This window comes from Eschrichtius robustus, chromosome 1 (assembly GCF_028021215.1).
Source record: "Eschrichtius robustus isolate mEscRob2 chromosome 1, mEscRob2.pri, whole genome shotgun sequence".
Lineage (NCBI taxonomy): Eukaryota > Metazoa > Chordata > Mammalia > Artiodactyla > Eschrichtiidae > Eschrichtius > Eschrichtius robustus.
The window spans coordinates 12,458,637-12,479,527 of record NC_090824.1 but is presented as its reverse complement, the minus strand read 5'-3'; the positions used below and the strand labels follow the sequence as shown (position 1 = coordinate 12,479,527).

The following is a 20,891-nucleotide window of genomic DNA, read 5'->3' as shown; positions in this document are numbered from 1 at the left end:
GGAAAGGTTGATAAATCTGAGTCCTCTCTGCTCCAGACGAGTTTCCTACTCTCATCACTCACTGTCTATACCTCTTACCTATGCAGGGCTGCGGAGGCCCTCTGGAGGACGCAAGAGGAAAAGACATAAACGTGGCCAGGAGCTGCTCACAATTTGACTCAGCATACAAAATTAGGACATGACCTTGTAGAACAGACTATTACAAAGTAGGGAGAAAACGTAGGGTAAGAGAGTAACCTGAATGGGGAAGGGCTTCTTATCTGATGCTCTTGGGGAGCACAACTGAGTTATCTTCTACTTTTTTTTGGCCCCATGTCAAGTGTCTATTATAATATATAAACATTATTATCATGTATGACTATTGTTATAGCATATGAACATTATCATAATATGATGCAAATATTGTTACAATATACGAATGCTCATGTAATGTATAAACATTGGCATCTTTCCTGAGATTTACCCTGAAATAAGGAAGTTCTCATATTTCCCTCTGGACCTCTTTCAAGACTTGTTGAATAGGCATCTTCAAAAGGCCTTTCTCAGGGTCTTAGGAAAAGACAGAGAAGCTAATAATTAATTCTTTTCTCCACTAACTCATATGCCAGCTTCTCCACTAACTAGGTTTATGTCAGTTTTCCCTTTTTTTAAAATGGGGGTATTATGTCTAACTACTTTCAGGGACTCAATGAGATAGGAGTTTCCTTTGGAGGAAATGCCACCTTACACATATTTTCAACTATTACTGTTATATAGAAGAAATATTTTTCTCCAGAAATACATGCAAAGCAATTATCTAATTCTATTACATTTAAGACTGGGTCTGATAGTCTCACACTATCGGTTTTGAAAGCAACCTCTCACCCAGCCACTCAGTGTCTGCTTCCTGGGCCAAAGGAGGAAGGGTGTGAGCAGGACAGAAGACAATTTTGGCGGGCCGTTATATTCCTAGTGTGCACTTGCAAGGGTATTTTGGAATAAGATGTAGCTGGCAGGATTGGACATCTTGGTTGAGTATAAAGAGATAATTCCTCTAATGCCTGGTCACTAGACATTGATTCATCTGTCATTCATTAGATCGGCATTTACCAAACAACTTCCACATTCTTGGCATTATGCTAGGTATTGTGGATACAAAGTGAATAAATCATGTTCCAGACAAATTTCACAGAATCAGTATCACACAAATCATATTCCTTGATGACAATGCAATTAAATAGAAATCAACAACAACAAAAAAGATAAACCCCCATAAATATGTAAAATTTAAAAACTCATCACTAAATAAATCATGGACCACAAGAAGTGGTCACAATAAATCAGAAAATCCTTAGAACTTAATAGCAATGAAAACACTACATATCCAAATTTGCAAAACACAAAGAAAAATATATAGTCTTAAATATTAGGAAAGAAGAAAGGTTTAAAATTAATGAGCTAAGCATCCAGCATAAGAAATTAGAAAAGGAACAAAGAAATCCAAAAAAAAAAAAAAAAATTAGAAAGAAGATAATAAAGATAAGAGCAGAAATTAATGAAATAAAAAGCAAAAAGTAAAAAAAAAGAAATAAATATCAACAAAGCCAAAAACTGGTTCTTCGAAAATGACTAATAAAAGATATGACTTTAGCATATTTTTAAAGAGCACAAAAATATTAGAAATGAGAATAGCAATAGAACTACAGATTCAGTAGAGATTTAAAAGATAATGCAAAGAATGCTATGAAAAAGCTCATGCAAATTAATTTGAAAACTTAAATGGACAAATTCCAAGAAAAATATAACTTTGCAAAACAGACTTAAGAAGCAGTAAAAAGTCCTAACAGTCCATAACTGTTAAAGAAATTATATCAGTAGCTAAAAATCTTCCCTCTCTCTCTCTCTCTCTCTCTCACACACACACACAAAATCAGACCTCAATGATCTTACAGAAAGATTCCAATAAACCTTCCATGAATAGATCATTCTAGCCTTCCAGAGAATAGAAAAGGAAGAATATCTCACTGTATCAAGCTAATATGTTGACACCAAACCCAGCAAGAGTAATTTTAAAAAAGAAAAGTGATGTGTCATTTTAATATATAGACAGTGATGAAAAAAATCCTAAGCAAAATATGAGCCAAACAAATCCAGCAGTTTACTTTAAACAAATTATACTATATCATGACTAAGTTGGTTATACTAGGAATGAATGAAAGGTGGTTTAATAAGAAAATCCATCATTGTAATTCCCCATAAAAGCAGATTTTTAAAGCCTATAATTATCTCATAGTTGTAGAAAAGCATTTGATAAAATTCAATACCCATTAATTATTAAAAAAAAAAAAAAGAAAACTCAGCAAAACTCATTCTTAGTGAGGAAACATTAGACACAGTCTTTTTACCACCAGAAAAGAGACAAGGATTCCACTGTCAACACCTATATTCAACATATTTCTAAAGGTACCAGCCAGTGCTGTAAGACATGAAAAATAAATAAAAGGTATAAAAATTAGAGAAGAAAAGAAACAAAATTCTCATTATTCACAGATAGTGTGTTTGTCAGAATCACCCAAAAGACTCTACAAAGTATTGGAAAGACTATGAGAATTTCACAAGCCATCTAGATATAAGCTCAATATATTAAAATAAGTTGTGTTTCTGTATACTAGCAACAAAAGAAACACTGAATTTTTAGATATCATAAACATAGCAAAAAAAATATATATATATATATACACATATATATACAACACTTCCTAGGAATGAATCTAGACAAAGATGTGCAAAAAGGGAAGAGATTTAATGTCCATGGATAAAAAGATTCAATAAAATGAAGATGTCAGTTCTCTTCAAATTTATCTAAGAACTCACTGAATTGCAACCAAAATTTCAACAAGTTTTTTCTTTAAAAAAAAAAATGTTACAGGTCTCACTGTCACCACTGCAATAACATTACAGTGATGGAAGCAAAACCTGTGTTCTCAATGTAGCCACATTAACAACTTATGGGCCCCATGAAAAACAGTGCCCATTTTCAATAGAATGAGACTTCAACAATTTTTTTTTTAAGGCACTTGGCCCAAGAATAGCCAAGACACTCCTGAAAAAGAAAGTAAAAGGAGTCTGTCTTATTAGATAGTAAGACTTATTAATGAGCTATAATAATAAACACTGAGGAGTATTGGTGCAAAAACTAACAATGGAAGAAAGTAGCAAGAACACAGATACAGCACAGGTGTAGACACTTGATAAGTAAATGAGGGGACATTACAGAGCAATGGGGAGGGGAGGAGCTACTCAATAAAGGGTGTTAGGGTAGGTGATTGTCCATATGGAGAAAAGTGAAACTGGATCTATACTTTTCACCATATACACAAATTCCAAATAGATTCAAGAGTTATATGTGAAAAGCAAAGTCTTAAAACTTTTAAAAGGCAATATAAGAAAACATATTTATGATCTTAGGGTAGCGAAGGATTTTTCAAGCAAGCCTCCACAAAAACATTCAACTACATTAAAACTGGGAATGTCGGGCTTCCCTGGTGGCGCAGTGGTTGAGAGTCCGCCTGCTAATGCAGGGGACACGGGTTCGAGCCCTGGTCTGGGAAGATCCCACATGCCGCGGAGCAACTAGGCCCGTGAGCCACAATTACTGAGCCTGCGCGTCTGGAGCCTGTGCTCCGCAACAAGAGAGGCCGCGATAGTGAAGAGGCCTGCGCACCACAAGGAAGAGTGGCCCCTGCTTGCCGCAACTAGAGAAAGCCCTCGCACGGAAACGAAGACCCAACACAGCCAAAAATAAACATAAAAAAAAAAAAAAAAAAACTGGGAATGTCTGTAGCTCAAAAAACACCATGAAGATACTGAAAAGATAAGCCATAAATTGGGAGAAGATATTTGCAACCCATACAATTGAAAAAGGATTAGTATCTAGATATATAAAGAAATTCATACAAATCACAAGTACAAAAAGGAAAGAAAATTCAATAGGAAAACAGGCAAAAGATATGATCAGACAATTTCACAAAAGAGGAAACACAAATGACCAATAAATATACTAAAATATGATTATCCTCATTAGTAACCTGGGAAATGCAATTAAGAACACGAAAACTACCATTTTACAACTACTGGATTGGCAAAAAATTAAGAAGTCTATCAATAACAAGTGTTGGTGAGACTGAAGAGCAACAGAAAATCTTAATCACTGCTTAGTGTGTAAACCAGTATAACTATTTTGGGAAACAACAAAGCATTGTTTTGTAAAGTTGAAATTTCCATACCTTACAGCACAGGTGTATGGCACTCAGAAGAATGTTCATAGTATCATCCTTTGTAATAACAAAAAACTAAAAACAACCCAAATGTCTTTTAATGAAAGAATTAATTAATAAACTGTGATACAGTAGAGTCTCATTGTGGAAAAGTATACAAAAGCAAAAAATAAACTGCAGCTACACTCAACAACATGGATGGGAATCTTAGAAATATAACATTGAATGAAATAAGCAAGTCTCAGAAGACCTTGAAAGGAGATACAAGTTGTGATGGTGGAGAAGCCCACAGGTTCTTAGGTTGGGTGCTGGGTTCTCCCATATGCATAGTTAATAAACATCTGGCTTACATATGTTACATATAATTCTGTGGGTATATCAAATATTGCATAAGTCCTTTCCCAGTTTAGTTCACGGTTTACTGAGACAGCATGACAACAAGTACACTGCATTCTGATAAATATAATGGAGCAATTTATTTTAATGCTCTGGAAACAATTCTGCAGATTTTATAGGAACTAAAGTCTCTACTGTTTCACTAATAATGCTGTGAGGTAGGCAGGTCAGGAATTGTTATCCCCATTTTACAGAAGAGAAAACAGATTCAGAGAGTTTAAGACACATATCCAAGGTCACACAGCTAGTGCAGGGCAGAACTGGAATCATGTCCAGATATCCTGGCCCTGACCCTGAGGTCTTCCTATGGATGCTTCTCCATTAAACACTTGGAGGGAATATTCTAGTCTATTTCTGACATCTCAGTACTATGCCCTGAGCATAACTCTGATCCTTTTCCAGAAAAGCATTATTCAATTTCTTCAGATTTTCTTTCTTGGTCGTGGGGCAGTGGTGCATCCCTGGGCCATCATTCCAGTTCAAAAGCTCTTAGAAGCTATCCGCACTTTGTAAGTGACCAGTGGGGTTTTTCTTTAAGGGCAGAAGTTAATTACTATAATGAAGCATGTCTTAGGGAACATATGGCTACATATAGCTATGCATCTTACTTATTTTAACATCACGTGCTTTATATATATTCTTTTAATCCTCACGGAAAAACTTATGAGATAGGTATTATCCTCATTTTATAGATAAGAAAACCAAGGCCATTGCCAAGATTTACTATGATAAGGGGCCAGGAGATAAAAGAATGACCAACAGCTCTGCACATGTGAGTGTTGGCAGTTACCGTACATGACCAATTAACGTATCACCACCATTAAAATAAAAATGGAATCAGGGACACATAGGTGCTTTGATGTGGGATGGTGGAGATGATTATGATCATAATGATGATGATAATGATGATGATGGTTATACACAGTACTAATCTACCATTCTTTGTTTTTTTATTTTTTGTCTTTCCTAAGGGCAGGATAAGAAAGACAATAGCACAAGTGATTCAAGCAAGGTACTAGGCATTTCTTCTTGACTCGAAGAATTATAACAGCCTGATATTTCTATAAAGAGACTTCATGGTATTATCTCCCTGACAATTTTTAATGAACAAGAGAGTTAGTTGTCTCTGAGGGACAGTGTGGATAGCTGCCTACATGAGGACAGATGGGCAGCATAAATAACAGTTCCGGGCCCCTGCCTTCTTTACTGGTGACCATCCCCCAGTGTCACAGAAGAGTGCATGTATGAAGGACACTGAATCAGCTGGGGGAGCACATTGTCCATTATCTGTCACTGTTGGCTCAGAGCAAACAAGAGTCCTTCCATTTCCTCTTTTTCCACGTGGAAGCCGGGATCCCAGGTGTAGCTCTTGCCCACTCAACATCCAAACTCCCTTCAGGAGGTAACAGCATTCCGATTTTCCTTTGAGAAACCATATTTCCTCACCTTTAGCATGGAAAGTGTGTTCCAGATAGCTTTACATCCACTACTGGCTCCGGCGTTGGACCTGTGATGGAGGTTTGGTAAATCAAAACCCCACATGTGTCTGGTCACAGTGATGAGTTTAGGAATGGGCACGTGACCCAAACTAGCTAACAGAGTCTGACTTCATCCTTTTAAAAGAGCTCTAAAGATTGAGGCAATCTCTGTGTTGCTAACCTGGTAAGAGAAAAGCCTGCAGCTGCCAGGGGCTACCTCTTGAGAGAGCCTGCCCTGAGAATGAAGAAGCCTCTGTATTGGAGACAGGAGATGGAGAGAGAAAAAAACCAAGTCCATATGATATGATCCAGTCATCCAGGGCTCATTCTACTCGTGGACTTCTCAGTTATGAAAAAATAAATTATGTGGTCATGCAGTTGTATTTGTGTGTGTGTTGTTGTTGTTTTATTTATTTTTTTGCTTAAGCCACTCTGAGCTGGGTTTCTGTTACTTGCAACCACAAGAGTCCCGATGATTAATACATTGAACGTAATCCAATTTCCCTACAACTTTACTGAACCACAGAGTCCTAATATTGGCATTCATTTTGTCCAAAGCCAGAGCACCAAGAGTAATAAGTGAATGTGTTTCATTTGAAAAGGTAAATATTGAGAAACCTGCTCTGTGATCCTAGAAATCTCTGCAGAATACATCAGTCTAAAGCAGTCCTCCCCAACCTTTTCCATTTGGGGGCACACACAGAAAATTCTAGAAGTGTGTAAGGCACAATGGAGAAAGCAAAGGCAATTGGCCCAAAGACTCAAGCATCCCAAGCCCTTGCCAACCATCCCAAGAGCTGAAGGGACCGATCCCCAGGCACACCTACCTCCCAGGGACCAGGTGGGAAGCTCTACTAGAAAAAAGTAAAGGTAGGAGGTGAGGGAAAGTAAAGGTAGGGATTTCAGAGCAAATCCTCAAATGAGTCTTCTCTTAACAAGATGGGTGACCTGCCTTATCTAACAGTACATTCTTCATCCTCCATACACCATTCTGAAACAAAGTGATTTTCAATTATTAGCACTGTTTTTCAAAACCAGCCTGCCAAAACCCAGCTGTTTCCACACAGTCAGGCTTTCTGGGCTGTGTGGCTCTGGATTCGTGGGAAGGACCCTCGCTCTGATGAAACTGCTTCTGCTCTCTACAGCAGACCCAGACGTTCAGCCAAGAAACAAGGGGACAGAAGGTCACTGAACTGGGGGTGGAAGGAGGAGTATCCATAGAGCCGGGCCAAACGAATGCCATTATTCAAGAAATGATTGAAGAGTTTCTTCAAGACTGGCCACAGGAGTCATCCTCTTTGAACTCTGGGGGTTTAAGAACGCTGAGCACCCAGTTGGCAGATTCTTCTGTTGACCCTTTAGGTCAAACAAGGTTAGAAGGGTGGAAGGAGCTTCTTTTCTTTATAAATCCAGGAGCTTGACTTTGTCCGCGAGTGCAAAGACTCTAAGGAAAGGCACGTTGCTGTTGCTGTTTTATTAATAGCTGCATCTTCCTGTTTATCCAGCACTTATTACCCAACTTTCTTGGACAGCCGGCCCATCAACAAGCCAACAAATATTATCAAACCTGCTCTATATGCAAGACAGGAGGCAGGGGATATGAGAGAGACACAAAGATGCCTAAGACATGAGGCTTCAATAAGTCAGGGGCATAGACACATTTCTAATTAAGTCTAAGGTAGATGATGATAAATGCCCCAATAGAGGTACCAGCTAAGTGTCTGGAGAACTCGAGGGGAGGTGGGGAGGGAGTCCAATGGGCTTGGACAGGGCGGTAAACATCTAAGAAGGCTTCCTAAGGGAAATCACCTAAGGCCTGGGTCGTTAAGGATAAGAGCAAAAAATGGCATTCCCAGTGGCTTCTGATGTCACATGGGTCCCCCTCCCGGAAGAAAAGGGACTGTGTCCTGTGTTTTGGGCTGAATTGTGTCCCCCCAAAATTCATACGTTGAAGTCAAATTGTGTCCCTTAAAATTCATATGTTGAAGTTTTAACCCCCAGTACCTCAGAATGCGACTGTCTTTGAAGATAGGGTCTTTCAAAGTGATTAAATTAAACTGAAGTCATTAGGGTGGATCTTAACCCAATGTGACTGGCATCCGCATAAGACGGGGGAGTTTGGACCCAGAGATACACAGAGAAGGAAGACGACGTGAAGATGACTTTTTATAAGCCAAGGAGAGAAGCCTAGAACAGACCTCTCCCTTGAGGCCCTCAGCAGGATCCAGCTCTGCCTACACCTTGATCTTGGACTTCCAGCCTTTGGAACTGTGAGAAAATAGATGTCTGTTGTCCTAGCCCCCTAGTCTGTGGTACTTGTTATGGCAACCCGAGTACACTCGGACTTTCTGTGTGCTTCGCCCTGGCCCTGAACACCTCCCACCTTGGAGACTGTCCCCAGCCTCCCAGAGGGACATGACCGGCTTGCCCTCCTCCCTCCCCCGCCTGGTCTCAGGGTTCTCAGTGTGGCTGTGGCTCGCTGGGCTCAACTCTGGAACCGCACACATTCTTCCTCGCGGTCAGTAGGCTGCCGTGGAACGCGATCCTGGCAAGCCTGTCCTCCTCATGAGAGCTAAAACCCAAGTCACACTATCTCCTACTGTCTTAATCGCTTTCTATTTTATTAACCCTTCTGTGATTCGTCCGCTTCTGAAGTACCAGGGTCTCCTGCCTCCTTTTAATTTTTTTTTCATCTTCAGAGAGAGATCATGCTAACAGCCAAATTTATTCCATTTACAACTCTACGGAGCTTGAATGTGGCAAGAACAGAGCTGTATGACTTACAAAGCAGATTTGGCTTGGCCTGCCCATGCAGCTGAGTTGAGGCAGAATTCCTGTGAAACCAAACTCTAGTGAAAGGAACTGAGGCTGATGCAATGAGCCCACTTTAGAAAGACAGTTCAATTTAATGCCCTGACTCACCTTATCCTGACAAACACTAGCCTGACCAAACTGCTTAGAATATAAAAGTTAACACGGGCACCAGACTCAGAGCTCCCGCAATTGTCCATCTGAGATCCTGTGTTGTTCATTTGTTATCCCCACAGTGAGTGAGTGCACCTAACTAATCCTACAGATCACGCTCCTCTGTGAGGCCCACGGAGAAGAAGGGACTTGTTCAAGGTCACTCAGCTTCCAAATCCAGTCTCTTTCCACAGTACAACACAGTTTCCTGAGATTAGGAATCCTGCGACTTTGGGCTTTATCCCAGCTCTGCAAATGACAGGAAAGGTGACTTTGGACAAATTATTTCCCATCCCTGGTCTCCAGATTCCCAACTCAACTATGACCGTCCCTTCTCTGGGTAGACTTCCTTGACTCTCTTGGGCAGAGTTAGTTGTCCCCACGATACTTATTCCAGGGCAGCCATGTGGTGGTCTCCAAAAGAGTTGGCAACCCCCCATCCCGCGGATACACACACACACACACACACACACACACACACACACACACACTCCATTTCCCTTGGGTCCTCAAAGGAGCCCTGCCCCCAACTAAAGGACGAAGCCTGGGCCAGCTTGGCCCCAGCCCATTCTCAGCACTCCCCCAACCACAGTGCTACCTTGGGAGGATCCATGAACACCTCAGACCTCATCTTCAACTCCCCTTAGACAGGGAAGATCAAATTTTACATTTAAAACCCAATTCCAAATGTAAAATAGCTAGCTAGTGGGAAGCAGCCGCATAGCGCAGGGAGATCAGCTCGGTGCTTTGTGACCACCTAGAGGGGTGGGATAGGGAGGGTGGGAGGGAGGGAGACACAAGAGGGAAGAGATATGGGGACATGTGTATATGTATAACTGATTCACTTTGTTATACAGCAGAGACTAACACACCATTGTAAAGCAATTATACTCCAATAAAGATGTTAAAAATAAAATAAAATAAAATGCACTAGTGAAAAAAAAACACAACAAAATAACCCAATTCCAGTCTGGCAAAATCTCAACTTTGTTCTTCTGAAATGTCAGGGTAGGAGAGGCGTCAGACACTTGAGGGTTCTGAAAGTACCACTTTGGGAGTTAGGAGAAGTGTTCTACGCAAGCCAGTCATAAAATTCTAATTCATTTACCCAGAAAGTTCCCAAGAGGTTTACAGCTGTGGCATCTGGGCTGGGTTGCAGTTTGTTTGAACAAAGTGCTGACAAGCCGAAGATCAAGGTTTCTTCCCTTAGGGCCAATCGGCTCGTCACAAAGGGAAAAGCCTGAGTCATAGTCCTAACCTGTGTCCTCCCTCCCACCCCAGTCGCAGCTAGCTCGCCTGTAATTTGTTCCAAGGGGGAAGAGGGAGGATGTGTGGGCTCTTCCCCCCTGCTGACAGGTGAGGTGAGTATCAAGGTGTAAGTACAGCACAGAGACACGGCAGACTCAGGGAGCCACACTTGGCCGGATGCCCTATGGCTTGGTTGGATTTGGGACAGCCCTCCTTGAACCCAGACAGCGCAATTCATTGGAATTTTATAAAAATCGTCCATGAAATCTATACATAAATTTAATAATGACCCTTAGAACAACAAACTAGTGAACATAACAAAAAAATAAACAGACGCACAGATATAAAGAGCAAACTAGTGGTTACCGGTGGGGAGAAGGAGGGCAAGGGCAAGACAGAGATAGGGGATCAAGAGGTACAAGCTATTATGTATAAAATAAACTATAAAAATATATTGTACAACACAGGGAATATAGCCAATATTTTATAATTATTATAAATGGAGTATAACCTTTAAAGTTGTGAATCACTGTGTTGTACGCCTGTAACATATAATTTTGTACATCAACTATACTTCAATAAAAATAATAATAATAATAATGACCCTTAGAAAAAACTTGAGTGTGAAAAAAGTTAAAGAAAAAGGTAGTGGGGAGAAGAGATCAGACCAAATAAATCCCAGGGTTTCTGTCAATGTTTGACCTTCCTTCTTAGGTGTGGGATGATTATAAAGCAAGGAGTCCGACTGAGTCTTCAGTCAGTACTCATTTGGCAAATACAAATGATGGACCAGGCACTAGGGATAGAGCAGAAACAAGATAAGAGATGGAATAGACAATAAACAAATAAGTACAGCCAAGATATGGAAACAACTCACATGTCCATCTGTGGATGAATGGATAAAGAAAATGTGGTATATACATAATATAGAATACTATTCAGCCATAAAAAAGGGAAATCTTGGGCTTCCCCAGTGGTGCAGTGGTTAAGAATCCGCCTGCCAGTGCAGGGGACACAGGTTCGAGCCCTGGTTCAGGAAGATCCCACATTCCGCGGAGCAACTGAGTCCATGCACCACAACTACTGAGCCTGTGCTCTAGAGCCCACGAGCCACAACTACTGAGCCCGCGTGCCACAATTAGTGAAGCCCCCGCGCCTAGAGCCCGTGCTCTGCTACAAGAGAATCCACTGCAATGAGAAGGCCACGCACCGCAACGAAGAGTAGCCCCCGCTCGCTGCAACTCAAGAAAGCCCGCACGTAGCAAAGAAGACCCAACACAGCCAAAAATAAATAAATAAAACAAATAAATTTAGAAAAAAAGGGGGGCGGGGGAATCTTTCTATTTGCTACAACATGGATGGACCTTGAGGGCATTATGCTAAATGAAATAAGTCAGAGAAAGACCAGCTCCTCAGACCTCACTTATATGTGGAATCTTAAGGGAAAAAAAGCTCATAGATACAGAGAACAGATCGGTGGTTGCCAGAGGTAGGGGGTAGGGGCAGACAAAATGGGTGAAGTGAGTCAAAAGGTACAAATACCCAGTTATAAAATAAATAAGTCATAGGGATGTAATATATCTCATGGTGACTATAGTTAATAATACTGCATTTTCATGTAGACAGTAGATCTTAAAAGTTCTCATCACAAGAAAAAAAAAATGTTTAACTATGTGTGGTGATGGATGTTAACTAGACTTATTGTGGGGATACAATATATACACTGAATCATTATACTGTGCACCTGAAACTAATATGTTACATGTCACTTATGCCTCAGTGAAACTAATTAACTAAAAGATAGTCATCAATCGGTGGTTCTCAAAGTAAGGTCCCGGACCAGAAGGATTAGCATCACTTGAAAGCCCAGGCCTCACCCCAGACCAACTGAATCAGAAGTTCTGGGGGTGGGCACCAGCAATCTGTGTTTGAAGCCCTCCAGATGATTTTACACACTCTCAAGTTTGGGACAAATAATAATGATACGGGCTGTGACGGAGAATGATTGCAGGGTGACTTTGGACAGGTTGGTCAGGGACAGGCTCTTTAAGAAGGTTTCATCTACCGAGCTGAAGCCTGAAAGAGGAGAATGAACCAGAGAGAGTTCCAAACAGAGGGACTTGAAAGTGCAAAGGCCCTGGGGTAGGGACGCTCTGTTTGAGAAGACAAAGGAGGCCAGTGTAGCCTGTGATCAGTAAAGAGCATCTGGCCCATCTCACCAGAGGAGGAGGGTCTGAAAGTCAGCAAGTCTACACTCTGGTCGGCCTCTCCCACGGACAAACTGTGGGATATTGGGACAGTCACAGAGCCCTTCCAAGTATTCTCTAAAATGGGGAAAACGATCCTGAGCCTGCCTACTGGGCTGTCTGAGAATTCAGTGGATGCGAAAGCATTTGGAAAAGCGAGAGGCAGTGTTCAAGTGGGAATTATTATAATTAAGGGAGTCCCTTAAGGATGTAACTATAGGATCCAGCTTCCCACAGTGAGTAGCCATCAGACCACAGGCCAGCGCCACCTGGTCCTGGGCCAGCTCTTGCTCTCTAGAGCTAAATGAGATTGAGACGATCCTTTAAAAAGGGTCTGTTTAGAAGGTCTGAGGTGGGGATTTCCCAGAAAGTTCTGATTGTGGAACTCTTACATTCTTAGCCCGTTGGTCAATCTAAGGAGATTCTTGGCTCTGCAAGGAATTTGTGTTTTGCTCCAGCTGCTTGCAAACTCTCCCCAGGTGTTATAAAGGCAATGCCAGATTTCTAACAGGACCAGGCCATGTGCTATCATCACAGTCAGAGCTAATTTCATCATCATCCACTGATGCCCCTTTCCTGGAGAGACTCAAAAAAAGGGCTCATCTCTGCCTCAAGCTTAAAAGAAGGCTCCAACCAGGACTCTTAGAGAGCATGGAGGCGATATCATTAGAGGTGGTCCAATCATTAGTTTAGACTTACTGCAAAATCACTGCCTCCAGTGAAAAGATACTATCTCTAGAATCTACCTGCCTCCAGAAGGTACCCTCACCTAGTTGTCACAAGCATGTCCATATCCTGAGTGGTCAGGGCTGGAGGGAGCCTTGGAGACTGGTCCAGCCCCTCTTGTATAGATGGGGAAACGGAACCCCGAAAGAGAGGGAACAGGAGCCACGACCCCCCACTGAGCTTGTTGCAGTGATGAGATTAAATCAAGACCCCAGTCTTGATTTAATTCCTGGGCTCCTAAACCAGGAATCTTCTTCAAACAGATGTCAAGACACCACTTAAAAACCAGTGTTTACAGAACAGAGCCCAAGAGATTGGCATGGCATTCAAGGCCATGCCAAGTTCCTGCCAAGTTCCTTAGCCTTATCTCTCACTCTATGGCTGCCCCGACCCCACCCCATGTCCATGCTGCAGCCACGCACTGGCTGTCGTAAATGGGCAGGTGACCAATGGGCTCATGACCAAAGCTGGTCCTCACCGGTAGTCCTCAATGTGCCGTGAAGTTTCTGGCCTCCATGTCTTTGCCCAGGCTGTTCCCTCAACCCAGAAAGCCCTTCCCCACCTCCCACATGAAAATTCTACTCAAGCCTCCGAACATCGACTTAGAGGCCATCATATCCATTGCCAGAGCAGAATCCCTATTCCTTGCGGGCACCCCTACAGCACCCGGCCACACTGCTCTCACCACCTCTCACACTCTGGCTCATGTAAAGACACTGATGAGTTATGTGCACGCACCCTTCCCCAACTCCCACTCACATCTGCTCAGCTGTGAGATCTTGAAGGCAGGGACCAACTCTTATTCATCTTTAGATCCCCTCCCAGGACTTGGCAGTGTCTGACACAGCGACGTGCTCAGTGAATATCTGTAATAATCAAATGGATGCACAGATGTGTAACACCTGTCCTTATGGAAGGATCCTATGATCACTCCAGCCAGGGCCAACACAGAGCCTCATACCTGCTTTGGCTGCTGTCCCATTACCTTGGGCTGTAACTACGTATGCGTTGGGTTCCCTACGTCCTACCAACCTACCTCAACTCCTGGCAAGAGAGTGTGAATTCCCGAAGGTGGTGATGATGCCTGATTTATCTTTGTGTGCACAGCACAGACCCCAGCATGGAAATGATAAATGAATGAAGTCCATTAATGGTAATAAATTAATCTACGTGGACAACTGTACCTGAGATGTAATCAGTTTCTCTCACTCATCTGAACACTATACATACAATTCACCGCATGTCGCTTTCCTGCTTGTTCAACAAATATTTATCAGGTGCTAAAAATACAATGGTGAACAAGACAGAAAGTTCCTGCTGGACAGCGAGACATTAAATAAATAATCACAAATGTCTATTTATCACAGTTACAGAGCATGCAGCAGAGGACACAGTACAGGATGCTGTGGTCACTGCTGAATTGGCTCTGAGTTCATCGCCCGCCCTAGCGCCCCCCTCCCATCATGCTTCATTTTGGTCACAGTGGCTTCAGCAGAAATGGCCACCCCTCATCCAGCTCAGATGCAGAAAACAGATGACTTGTCTTTCTCCCCAACGGGAATGAAGCAGAGTCCAGGTTTTTTGTGTCTTTGCAATATTTAATATAATCTCCCTTAAATTATTATCCCTTGCTTCCCATGGGAACTGTTGAAGATGCCAATTTCATACTGATTCCGGATGCAAAGTCTGTTCTGTCTGACCTCATTGATTCCTGGGGGATGCGTTAAGACCTGTGAAATATGTGGGGCTCATAAATCAACTCTGGCTGGGTTTCTGCAAATGTTTTAGCTTGAAGGAAAGTCAGTTCACACTGACAAGTCCCCCACGCCTCACCGCCTCCCAGCCCCAACCCGCCCGCGTCCCCTGGAGCCTGTGGATGCTGGCTGCCTGGGGCAGGGCCCAGCGCTGGCTGTCCCCATCTCCCCTCTGGCCCGGCTCCGACAAGCCGAGGGGAATGGGAGGTCAGTCCTTAACATCCAGTCTGATGTCTGAGTCCCTCTGGAGGGAAGGAATCCTGTGAATGTCCTTTCCCTGCCAGCCCCCAAGGAGATGGCCCGGGGACCCTTCCCCAAGCATGCACCTCTGTTTCCAAGACAAACAGGAGTCTCCTGCTGGTTGCTGGGCTCCAGGGGATGCCAACGGCATGTCATACAATTGAATGGCGCCCCTTGGAGTTTTGTGAGGAGCTGACCCTGGCTGGAGGCGGATCCCTGAGAGCCAATCCCTCCCAGGGCAGAGAAACAAAGTCCCAGGTCCAAGGTGGAAAGAACACAGCCTACCACAGATTTCCCCTGTGGCACAGCCCAAAGCGGAAAGGGTGGTGGAGGTGGGTCTCTTCGTAAATCAGTCTGAACAGATGGTTCTTCACAAGCATCTTTTCCCATCAGCCCCTCAGCTACAGTGTAAATTCAATTCAGTTCAACACCCACCGAGTGCCGGTGGTCCAAGGAAGCATGCCAGGTGCGGGGGCACACACAGTAACCACGGCCCTGGCGTTCAAGGAACAGAGAGACACTTGGTCATCTTGGTCCTCCCTCGGCACCCAGCACAGCGGGGGCCGGTCAGGGGTGGGCTCTGAGGGGTGATGAGAGACCGAGTGTGGAAGTGAGTGAAGGTACCTCCACTCGCCTGAGTTGAACGGTGCCCACACTCTCCTTCCATTCATCCCTTCACTCATTCATTCATTAGTTGTCAATAGCTTATTGAGAATTCACGCTGCCAGATGCTGAGGATAAACGGCGGATGCCGGCACAGTGGCTGCATCCAAGGAACCCTCCTGCCACAGTCCCAACTCCCAACACCCACGTCCTGGTGAGAGCACGTGGGCACCTGCCTGCCCTCTGTCACACACCTGGGGGCTGCCGGGAAGCCGCGGCCTTTCTGCCTCCAAGCAGGAGACCAGCCAGACTGCTCGGGGGTCATCTGACTCAGGGGTCTCTCTGATGACGGGTCAGACCAGCTCACCAGCACTTCCCAGTCACTGCCTGCCTGGCCAGCGTGGCCTGGAGTCTGTCTTTCTGTCTGTCTGCGTGTCCATGTGTCCAAAGAGGATGGCAGCCAAAGGAAGAGAATGAATGTACCCATCTGCCTCCTAGGCACCCCCAGGGGTAAGAGGGCCCCAGAGAACAGCTCAAAGGCAGGCCCTCTGGCTGAGTGGAGCCGGGGAGAAGAATCAGCACGTCGTCACAAACCCAAAGGCAGTGCCTTTCCCTCGCCATCTTTTTCTTTTTGGCCACACCGCTTGGCATGCGGGATCTTAGTTCCCTGACCAGGGATCGAACCCGTGCCCCCTGCAGTGGAAGCACAGAGTCCTAACCACTGGGCCGCCAGGGAATTCCTCCCCTTTCCCTCTCCCGCCTCAAACCTCCCCACCAGGGATAAGCTGCCAGCAAGCACCTGCCCCCTGTCTGCCACTGTGGCTGGGCAGGGATTGGTAAGATATGACGCAACAGAGTTGCTGCCCCTCTGGGAAGGGGTAGGGAGAGTGACAGCAGCAATTGCTTAGGGGTTGCAGACAGGACTATCAGACACTCGGCACATCCTTTGCTAAAAACAACCCCACAAGGTAAGTACTATCATCCCATCTGGTAGACAGGCCACTCAAAGGGTTTACCGCTCGGAGCCAGGCACCTGTGCGGGGATGGGGTTCAAACCCCAGCATCTCTGAATCGAGAGCCCACGCTCTCCCCACGCATCCAACTGCCTTCCACCACTCCCTGGCCTAGTCACCGACTCCCTCCAGGCCTTTGAGAAAACAAAGATCCCCTTTCTTTGGGTAACAGCAGATATAACTTGCGTCTCGCAGACGATATTTACTTGAGGCTGTTGTTGGCAACATTAAATATGATTCCTAATTTATGGTTTTAATCAGTTTCATACTGATTTTGAAACTGACCATACTGATCAGTTTCATATGGTTTTCAATCAGTACGCATGCACACACTCTCCATGACACTAATACTTTGCTTTCATATGGTATTTTTACTTCTTTATTTCATTTAATCCTTTCCTAATAGCACAGAGAGTTCCCAAATCACTCTGTTTCTTGCATCACGCTGGGGTGGGAGCAGGAGCCGCAGACACCATGCACACACGCAGATCAGAGCCATGCAGAGCTCCTGCAGAAGCTGCCAAGGCGGGCACAGAACCTATGCGAGCAGTTCTGCTCTCAAGTTTGCCTGTGGTGTGCTCACCCCCCTTCATCAAAAGGGTCTTTGAAAAGAAATCTACAACCAGTCTCGACAACAGAGGAGGAGGTACAGACGCCTTCCCACACATCCAGAACCACTGCGCCTCTCTGAGAAGCATCGTAACATGAACCTCCCACTAATTTCAAGCACACGTGGCTAAACGGGCTGCAACGGTCCTCCAGGAGGGGCTCTCTGGAGATGTGGCCTTAACACCTGCCTTCACTGGAACCATCAAAAGCAAAGCTGGATCGTGCTGCTGCTCAAAGTTCCCACTTCTCCATCCTCTTGCAACACCCACACTTGCTCTTCACACACAACTGGCTAATCCCAGAATGGAACATATTGAAAAGGAACACGACCAGACCAAGGAACATAAGGTGAGAGCCAAGAAAAAGTTGTGGTTCATTGAGAAAACTGCCACGCTAAGCAGTGGGGAAGTGCCTATTCCACACACAAAGGCACCCAGGGCCGGGCGTGCCCCACGGTGGGTTCCCACCCAGCGCGGAGGCTGGCCAGTGTCCTGGACCTCACCACAGGCCTGGGCCAGTCCCCATGGGCGGCTCCAACTGTGGGTGGTTCGGGCTTCCTCATAAGTGGAGGACTGACATGGTCCTAGCCGAAGATGTCACCAAGCACGTGGGCTGGTTGAAACACACAAGTAGAGAAGGACGACATCACGAGTGATCCAGGTGAGCACGAGTTAACAGAAAACCCAGGCTGTCTGGAAACAAACATTATCTTTCCTAAGGACTGGGAATTGAAGAAATCATCTGGTCCAGGGAATGTGTTTTGCAGACCGATGAAGCCATGGACCCTTTCTCAGAATAATGCTTTTAATTGCATACATTAAATTCACAGGATTATGAAAGAACCCAACTACACTGAAAGACAGTTATCAAAATATTTTTTAAACAAATGTGTAATATGTATAGTAATATACACGCTTCTTTATCAGTGACAAAAATTAGAAATGACAAGATTGGACAGCAGGTCTAATATCTCCTACAATTTTGAAGTAACGGTAAGTGAGAATACCTCAAAATAATATTTCAAAATACATCAAAAACTTCAAAATGTGTCAGAATAACTGGTAGAGCTGTAATGTGATGTATAAATATCTGTGTTTCTCTTGTTAATACTGCCACAGGTATTGCTAAGAGTCCTGTGGCTTAACTGCCTCTATAAAGAAAAATAATACTAAATTTCATTAGAAGTTAGTAGAGAAAAAAGACGAAAATGGATCCCCTAAATTCCATCCACAGACCCCATATTAAGACCCCTAATCCCTTCTTTTTACAGATAATAAACCTTAGGCCAGAGAAGCCAAGTGACTTTCTTAACGGCACACAGCTAATCTGGGATCAGAGTTCAGCCCTTACTGATGTCCTGTCTTTACCACTACAGCATGCTGCTTCAATTTAGGCTTTAAAAACATTTCTTTTGGATTTTTTTGGTTTTGTTTTTAAACAAAAGTAATACATTCTTCTAACAGATTCATATAATATGGGAATTTCATTTAAAAAATAAAGTTTCTCCCTTTCTTTACATGCAGGCCTATCTAAGAGTAGACAGATGGACAAGAGCCTTCCTGGACCAGCAGCGTCACACCATCCAGGAGCTTCTGCAAAATGCAGAACCTCAGGCCCCAGACCAGACCTGCAGAGTCAGATTCTGCATTTCCCCAGGTGACTCAGGGGCACATTCACGTCTAAGAAGAGCTGCTCTGAACAACCTCCTGGAGCCCCTTCTCTGCTGCATTCTCCTTGGAAGCACAAGTAACCCCAACCCCTGCCACTGAAAGCGGCAAGAATTCAACCCTCAACCCTCTAAAAGCCTTGCATTCTTAAGTCTAATTCCCAGAGGAAAGAATAAACAATAACAGAATAACAGGACTAGGCGTTTAGAGTAGGAGAATTCATCACGGAATGATGAGATCTGACACAGTAAAAATAACATTATAACAACTAACTGTTATTAACCCCTACTGAGAGCCAGACTCCATACTAGACCAGGCACATGGACTATCTCATTGAATTCTCACAAATATCCTACACTAATAGTTAATGCTGTCATCCCTATTTACAGATGGAAAAACTGAGGTTCAGAGAGGCTGAGCTGCTTGCTCACCGTCCCAGCCAATGATTGGGAGAGACCTGAAGCAAGATGGGACAACCTGAGTGGGGGTGCCGCATGTGAACAGGCTTGCTGAGGCCCAGTTCACAAGGACATCTGAGCAAACCTGACTGTGTCCCACCTCAATCCTGGGTCCCCCTCCTCACCAGGCCTGCCTGGTCCCGATGCCTGTAGCAGCTAAAGAACCGAGTGGTTTCTGCTTCCTGTACTCTCTTTCCAGTCTCATCCGGAGGACTTGGTTTCAAACCTGTATTAAAAAAGTAAGAAGAAAAGCCTGCAGGCGGCTGCCCCATCCAAACACTCTTGCCCTTGTCTTACCTGCTGGGTAGTTAATTGTTTTGTTCCACAATTAAATAAACCTAGCCTTTGCTGGCATCTCGAAGCATCTGACTGAAGTCTCATTAAGCACTGAACTGGGCAAAGCCCAGCAAGGTCTGCAAGGTGGGTGAGTACCACGCTCGGTTTTAGGTCATTTCAAAAGTTTTCAAGAACTAGGCCCTCAATACATTTTCAGACTCGATGACTCTCTACAGGTTATCTCAAGACCCTAGAATCTTTCTCAATTAACATTTACCACGTGATATTCCGTGCAGACACCGGGCGAGATATTTTCACGTGTTATCTGTGAGGTAGGCATTGTTGTACCCATTTTACAGATGAGGAAACTGAGGCTCCAGTCTCACAGCCAGGAAGTGGCCAAACCAAGGTGAGAATCAAGGCCTGGCTGGCTTCCCAGTTCCAGCCCTCTCCACTCCAGCACACACAGCCTTCCCATCTCTGCCTTCTCTTCGAACTTCTCAGGAATCAATCAGAGGCCGCCTAGTAGTTCAGCTGCTTGTTCCATGACTAATCTCCTTTCCTTGACGGAAAGCTCTGAAGACAGCCCCACGGCTGTGCCCAGACTCCCTGCCCCCTCAGTGCCTAAGCCAGAGCCTGGCACCAAAGAGGTGCTCTATAAACAGTGACTGAATACACGTTGGCAGGCTTTCAGGAAAAATAACTCAAGAGAAAGCCTCAGGCCAATGCCATTCATTTTCCAAAAGGATCCATTTGTGTTCCTCTCTGCCCGCCCAGGCGCTTTGATCAATGAGAAAACCCCAGGCCAGGAGGGAGTATAAAGATATTGCTTGTAACTTCACAAATGACCAGAGGAATTCCTTCAGTCCCTGGGGTAGCGCGGCTCTAGTAAAAGGCTGCTTTCTCAGTTGTGAAACATTTCACGAGCATTAGTTATTGGTGGAGTCCCTTAGATTT

The 20,891-nt window shown here is 44.2% G+C and overlaps 1 protein-coding gene and 1 non-coding gene across 3 annotated transcripts in view; both read right to left on the bottom strand.

Annotated features, from left to right (window-relative positions):
- FBLN5 (fibulin 5) overlaps nt 1–20,891 on the bottom strand; it is an 84,348-nt gene that overhangs the window by 48,718 nt on the left and 14,739 nt on the right. The window lies entirely within an intron of this gene.
- On the bottom strand, nt 2,898–3,032 carry LOC137752613 (small nucleolar RNA SNORA1). The gene has a single exon (XR_011071220.1). It is a non-coding gene; the product is annotated as a small nucleolar RNA SNORA1 (small nucleolar RNA).